Consider the following 7488-nt stretch of genomic DNA (forward strand, 5'->3'; position numbering starts at 1 on the left):
GAAGCATCGGAATCTATAACTAGTGTCACAGGAATGGTTCAAACATAGACAGTAAGAAGAGTCAGTTTTCTTGTACTTAAGTCTGCATTGTGCCTTTTGTATTTAATTCCGATGCAATTTCTGTGTGACTTCGACAATAAGAAGGTCAGAGGGATACAGAAAACCTGAAGTGAAGCATCGGAATCTATAACTAGGGTCACATTAATGGTTCAAAGCATAGAGAGTAAGAAGAGTCAGTTTTCTTGTACTTAAGTCGGCATTGTGCCTTTTGTATTTAATTCCGATGCAATTTCTGTGTTTCATCGTCAATAAGAAGGACAGAGGGATACAGTAAAAATGAAGTGAAGCATCGGAATCTATAACTAGTGTCACAGGAATGGTTCAAAACATAGACAGTACGAAGAGTCAGTTTTCTTGTACTTAAGTCGGCATTGTGCCTTTTGTATTTAATTCCGATGCAATTTCTGAGTTTCATCGTCAATAAGAAGGTCCAAGGGATACAGTAAACCTGAAGTGAAGCATCGGAATCTATAACTAGTGTCACAGGAATGGTTCAAACATAGACAGTAAGAAGAGTCAGTTTTCTTGTACTTAAGTCTGCATTGTGCCTTTTCTATTTAATTCCGATGCATTTTCTGTGTTTCTTCGTCAATAAGAAGGTAAGAGGGATACAGAAAACCTGAAGTGAAGCATCGGAATCTATAACTAGTGTCACATGAATGGTTCAAAACATAGACAGTAAGATGAGTCAGTTTTCTTGTACTCAAGTTGGCATTGCGCCTCTTGTATTTAATTCAGATGCAATTTCTTTGTTTCATCAACAATAAGAAGGTCAGAGGGATACAGTAAACCTGAAGTGAAGCATCGATATCTATAACTAGAGTCACTGGAATGGTTCAAAACTTAGACAGTAAGAAGAGTCAGTTTTCTTGTACTTAAGTCGGCATTGTGCCTTTTGTATTTAATTCCGATGCAATTTCTGTGTTTCGTCGTCAATAAGAACGTTAGAGGGTAACAGTGAACCGGAGGTGAAGCATCGGAATCTGTAACTAGTGTCACAGGAATGGTTCAAAACATAGACAGTAAGAAGAGTCAGTTTTCTTATACTTAAGTCGGCATTGTGCCTTTTGTATTTAATTCCGATGCTATATCTGTGTTTCATCGTCAATAAGAAGGTCAGAGGGATACAGTAAACCTGAAGTGAAGCATCGGAATCTATAACTAGTGTCACAGGAATGGTTCAAAACATAGACTGTAAGAAGAGTCAGTTTTCTTGTACTCAAGTTGGCATTGCGCCTTTTGTATTTAATTCAGATGCAATTTCTTTGATTCATCGTCAATAAGAAGGTCAGACGGATACAGTAAACCTCAAGTGAAGCATCGGAATCTATAACTAATGTCACATGAATGGTTCAAATCCTAGACAGTAAGAAGAGTCAGTTTTCTTGTCCTTAAGTCGGCATTGTGCGTTTTGTATTTTATTCCGATGCAATTTCTGTGTTTCATCGACAATAAGAATGTCAGAGGGATACAGTAATCCTCAAGTGAAGCATCGGAATCTACAAATAGTGTGACAGGAATAGATCAAAAATAGACAATAAGAAGAGTCAGTTTTCTTGTACTTAAGTCGGCATTGTGCCTTTTGTATTTAATTCCGATGCAATTTCTGTGTTTCATCGTCAATAAGAAGGTGAGAGGGATACAGTAAACATGAAGTGAAGCATCGGAATCTATAACTAGTGTCACAGGAATGGTTCAAAACATAGACAGTAAGAAGAATCAGTTTTCTTGCACTTAAGTCGGCATTGTGCCTATGAATTTAATTCCGATGCAATTTCTGTGTTTCATCGTCAACAAGAAGGTCAGAGGGATACAGTAATCCAGAAGTGAAGCATCGGAACGTATAACTAGTGTCACAGGAATTGTTCAAATCATAGACTGTAAGGAGAGTCAGTTTTCTTGTACTTATGTCAGCGCTGTGCCTTTTGTATTTAATTCCGATGCAATTTCTGTGTTTCATCGTCAATAAGATGGTCAGAGAGATACAGTAAACCTGAAGTGAAGGATCGGAATCTATAACTAGTGTCACATGAATGGTTCAAAACATAGACAGTAAGAAGAGTCAGTTATCTTGTACTTAAGTCGGCATTGTGCCTTTTGTATTTCATTCCGATGCAATTTCTGTGTTTCATCGTCAATAAGAAGGTCAGAGGGATACAGTAAACCTGAAGTGAAGCATCGGAATCTATAACTAGTGTCACAGGAATGGTTCAAAACATAGACAGTAAGAAGAATCAGTTTTCTTGTACTTAAGTCGGCATTGTGCCTATTGAATTTAATTCCGATGCTATTTCTGTGTTTCATCGTCAATAAGAAGGTCAGAGGGATACAGTAAAAGTGAGGTGAAGCATCGGAATCTATAACTAGTGTCACAGGAATGGTTCAAACATACACAGTAAGAAGAGTCAGTTTTCTTGTACTTAAGTCTTCATTGTGCCTTTTGTATTTAATTCCGATGCAATTTCAGTGTGTCTTCGACAATAAGAAGGTCAGAGGGATACAGAAAACCTGAAGTGAAGCATCGGAATCTATAACTAGGGTCACATTAATGGTTCAAAGCATAGAGAGTAAGAAGGGTCAGTTTTCTTGTACTTAAGTCGGCATTGTGCCTTTTGTATTTAATTCCGATGCAATTTCTGTGTTTCATCGTCAATAAGGACAGAGGGATACAGTAAAAATGAAGTGAAGCATCGGAATCTATAACTAGTGTCACAGGAATGGTTCAAAACATAGACAGTACGAAGAGTCAGTTTTCTTGTACTTAAGTCGGCATTGTGCATTTGTATTTAATTCCGATGCAATTTCTGAGTTTCATCGTCAATAAGAAGGTCCAAGGGATACAGTAAACCTGAAGTGAAGCATCGGAATCTATAACTAGTGTCACAGGATTGGTTCAAACATAGACAGTAAGAAGAGTCAGTTTTCTTGTACTTAAGTCTGCATTGTGCCTTTTGTATTTAATTCCGATGCATTTTCTGTGTTTCTTCGTCAATAAGAAGGTAAGAGGGATACAGAAAACCTGAAGTGAAGCATCGGAATCTATAACTAGTGTCACATGAATGGTTCAAAACATAGACAGTAAGATGAGTCAGTTTTCTTGTACTCAAGTTGGCATTGCGCCTTTTGTATTTAATTCAGATGCAATTTCTTTGTTTCATCAACAATAAGAAGGTCAGAGGGATACAGTAAACCTGAAGTGAAGCATCGATATCTATAACTAGTGTCACTGGAATGGTTCAAAACTTAGACAGTAAGAAGAGTCAGTTTTCTTGTTCTTAAGTCGGCATTGTGCCTTTTGTATTTAATTCCGATGCAATTTCTGTGTTTCATCGTCAATAAGAAGGTCAGGGGGATACAGTAAACCTGATGTGAAGCATCGGTATCGATAACTAGTGTCACAGGAATGGTTCAAAACATAGACAGTAAGAAGAGTCAGTTTTCTTGTACTTTAGTCGGCATTGTGCCTTTTGTATTTAACTCCGATACAATTTCTGTCCTTCATCGTCAATAAGAAGGTCAGAGGGATACAGTAAACCTGAAGTGAAGCATCGGAATCTATAACTAGTCACAGGAATGGTTCAAAACATGGACAGTAAGAAGAGTCTGTTTTCTTGTATTTAAGTCGGCATTGTGCCTTTTATATTTAATTCCGATGCAATTTCTGTGTTTCATCGTCAATAAGAAGGTCAGGGGGATACAGAAACCCTGAAGTGAAGCATCGGAATCTACAACTAGTGTCACAGGAATGGTTCAAACATAGACAGTAAGAAGAGTCAGTTTTCTTGTACTTAATTCTGCATTGTGCCTTTTGTATTTAATTCCGATGCAATTCCTGTGTTTCGTCGTCAATAAGAAGGTCAGAGGGATACAGTAACAAGAGTCAGTTTTCTTGTATTGAAGTCGGCATTGTGCCTTTTGTATATAATTCCGATGCAATTTCTGTGTTACATCGTCAATAAGAAGGTGACAGAAACACAATAAACCTGAAGTGCAGCATCGGAATTTATAACTAGTGTCACATGAATTGTTCAAAACATAGAAGGTAAGAAGGGTCAGTTTTCCTGTACTTAAGTCGGCATTGTGCCTTTTGTATTTAATTCCAATGCAATGTCTGTGTTTTATCGTCAATAAGAATGTCAGAGGGAGACAGTAAACCTCAAGTGAAGCATCGGAATCTACAAATAGTGTGACAGGAATGGTTCAAAACATAGACAAAAAGAAGTCAGTTTTCTTGTACTTATGTCGGCATTGTGACTTTTGTATTCAATTCCGTTGCAATTTCTGTGTTTCATCGTCAATAAGAAGGTCAGAGGGATACAGTAAACCTCACGTGAAGCATCAGAATCTATAACTAGTGTCACAGGAATGGTTCAAAACATAGACAGTAGGAAGAGTCAGTTTTCTTGTACTTAAGTCGGCATTGCGCCTTTTGTATTTAATTCCGATGCAATTTCTGTGTTTTGTCGTCAATAAGAAGGTCAGAGGGATACAGTAAACCTGATGTGAAGCATCGGTATCGATAACTAGTGTCACAGGAATGGTTTAAAACATAGACAGTAAGAAGAGTCAGTTTTCTTATACTTTAGTCGGCATTGTGCCTTTTGTATTTAACTCCGATACAATTTCTGTCCTTCATCGTCAATAAGAAGGTCAGAGGGATACAGTAAACCTGAAATGAAGCATCGGAATCTATAACTAGTCACAGGAATGTTTCAAAACATGGACAGTAAGAAGAGTCAGTTTTATTGTCCTTAAGTCGGCATTGTGCCTTTTATATTTAGTTCCGATGCAGTTTCTGTATTTCATCGTCAATAAGAAGGTCAGAGGGATACAGAAACCCTGAAGTGAAGCATCGGAATCTATAACTAGTGTCACAGGAATGTTTCAAACATAGACAGTAAGAAGAGTCAGTTTTCTTGTACTTAAGTCTGCATTGTGCCTTTTGTATTTAATTCCGATGCAATTTCTGTGTTTCATCGTCAATAAGAAGGTCAGAGGGATACAGTAAACCTGAAGTGAAGCATCGGAGTCTATAACTAGTGTCACATGAATGGTTCAAACATAGACAGTAAGAAGAGTCAGTTTTCTCGTACATAAGTCGGCATTGTGCCTTTTGTATTTAATTCCGATGAAATTTCTGTGCTTCATAGACAATAAGAAGGTCGGAGGGATACAGTAAACCTGAAGTGAAACATCGGAATCTATAACTAGTGTCACAGGAATAGTTCAAAACATAGACAGTAAGAAGAGTCAGTTTTCACGTACTTAAGTCGGCATTGTGCCTTTTGTATTTAATTCCGATGCAATTTCTGTGTTTCATCGTCAATAAGAAGGTCAGAGGGATACAGTAACCCCGAAGTGAAACTTCGGAATCTATAACTAGTGTCACATGAATGGTTCAAACATAGACAGTAAGAAGAGTCAGTTTTCTTGTACTTAAGTCGGCATTGTGCCTTTTCTATTTAATTCCGACGCAATTTCTGTGTTTCATCGTCAGTAAGAAGGTCAGAGGGATACAGTAACCGTGAAGTGAAGCATCGGAATCTATAACTAGTGTCACAGGAATGGTTCAAACATAGACAGTAAGAACAGTCAGTTCGCTTGTACTTAAGTCGGCATTGTGCCTTTTGTATTTACTTCCGATGAAATTTCTGTGTTTCATCGTCAATAAGAAAGTCAGAGGGATACAGTAAACCTGTAGTGAAGCATCGCAATCTATAACTAGTGTCACAGGAATGGTTCAAAGCATAGACAATAAGAAGAGTCAGTTTTCTTGTACTTAAGTCGGCATTGTGAATTTTCTATTTAATTCCGATGCAAATTCTGTGTTTCGTCGTCATTAGGAAGGTCCAAGGGATACAGTAAACCTGAAGTGAAGCATCGGAATCTATAACTAGTGTCACATGATTGGTTCAAAACATAGACAGTAAGAAGAGACAGTTTTCATGTACATAAGTCGGCATTGTGCCTTTTGTGTTTAATTCCGATGCAATTTCGGTGTTTCATCGTCAGTATGAAGGTCAGAGGGATACAGTAAACCTGAAGTGAAGCATCGGAATCTATAACTAGTGTCACAAGAATGGTTCAAAACATAGACAGTAAGAAGAGTCAGTTTTCTTGTACTTCAGTCGGCATTGTGCCATTTATATTTAATTCCGATGCAATTTCTGTGTTTCATCGTCAATAAGATGGTCAGATGGATACAGTAAACCTGAAGTGAAGCATCGGAATGTATAACTAGTGTCACAGGAATGATTCAAACATAGACAGTAAGAATATTCAGTTTTCTTGTACTTAAATCGGCATTGTGCCTTTTGTATTTAATTCCGATGCAATTTCTGTGTTTTATCGTCAATATGGTCAGAGGGATACAGTAAACCTGAAGTGAAGCATCGGAATCTATAAGTAGAGTCACAGGAATGGTTCAATACATAGACAGTAAGAAGAGTCAGTTTTCTTGTACTTAAGTCGGCATTGTGCCTTTTGTATTTAATTCCGATGCAGTATCTGTGTTTCATCGTCAATAAGAAAGTCAGAGGTATACAGTAAATCCGAAGTGAAGCATCGGAATCTATAACTAGTGTAACAGGAATGGTTCAATACATAGACTGTAAGAAGAGTCAGATGTCTTGTACTTAAGTCGGTATTGTGCCGTCTGTATTTAACTCCGATGCAATTTCTGTATTTCATCGTCAATAAGAAGGTCAGAGGGATACAGTAAACCTGAAGTGAAGCATCGGAATCTATAACTAGTGTCACAGGAATGGTTCAAAACATAGACAGTAAAAAGCGTCAGTTTTCTTGTACTTAAGTCGGCATTGTGCCTTCTCTATTTAATTCCGATGCAATTTCTGTTTTTCATCGTCAATAAGAAGGTCAGAGGGATACAGCAAAAATGAAGTGAAGCATCGGAATCTATAACTAGTGTCACAGGAATGGTTCAAAACATAGATAGTAAGAAGAGTCAGATGTCTTGTACTTAATTCGGCATTGTGCCGTTTGTATTTAACTCCGATGCAATTTCTTGGTTTCATCGTCAATACGAAGGTCAGAGGGTACAGTAAACCTGAAGTGAAGCATCGGAATCTATAACTAGTGTCACAGGAATGGTTCAAAACATAGAGAGTAAGAAGAGTCAGTATTCTTGTACTTAAGTCGGCATTGTGCCTTTTGTATTTAATTCCGATGAAATTTCTGTGTTTCATCGTCAATAAGAACGTCAGAGGGTAACAGTAAACCTGAAGTGAAGCATCGGACTCTATAACTAGTGTCAAAGGAATGGTTCAAAACATAGACAGTAAGAAGAGTCAGTTTTCTTGTACATAAGTCGGCATTGTGCCTTTTGTATTTATTTCCGTTGCAATTTCTTTGTTTCATCATCAATACGAAGGTCAGAGGTATACAGTAAACCTGAGGTGAAGCATCGGA

The sequence above is a fragment of the Schistocerca serialis genome, unplaced genomic scaffold (assembly GCF_023864345.2).
Source record: "Schistocerca serialis cubense isolate TAMUIC-IGC-003099 unplaced genomic scaffold, iqSchSeri2.2 HiC_scaffold_867, whole genome shotgun sequence".
Lineage (NCBI taxonomy): Eukaryota > Metazoa > Arthropoda > Insecta > Orthoptera > Acrididae > Schistocerca > Schistocerca serialis.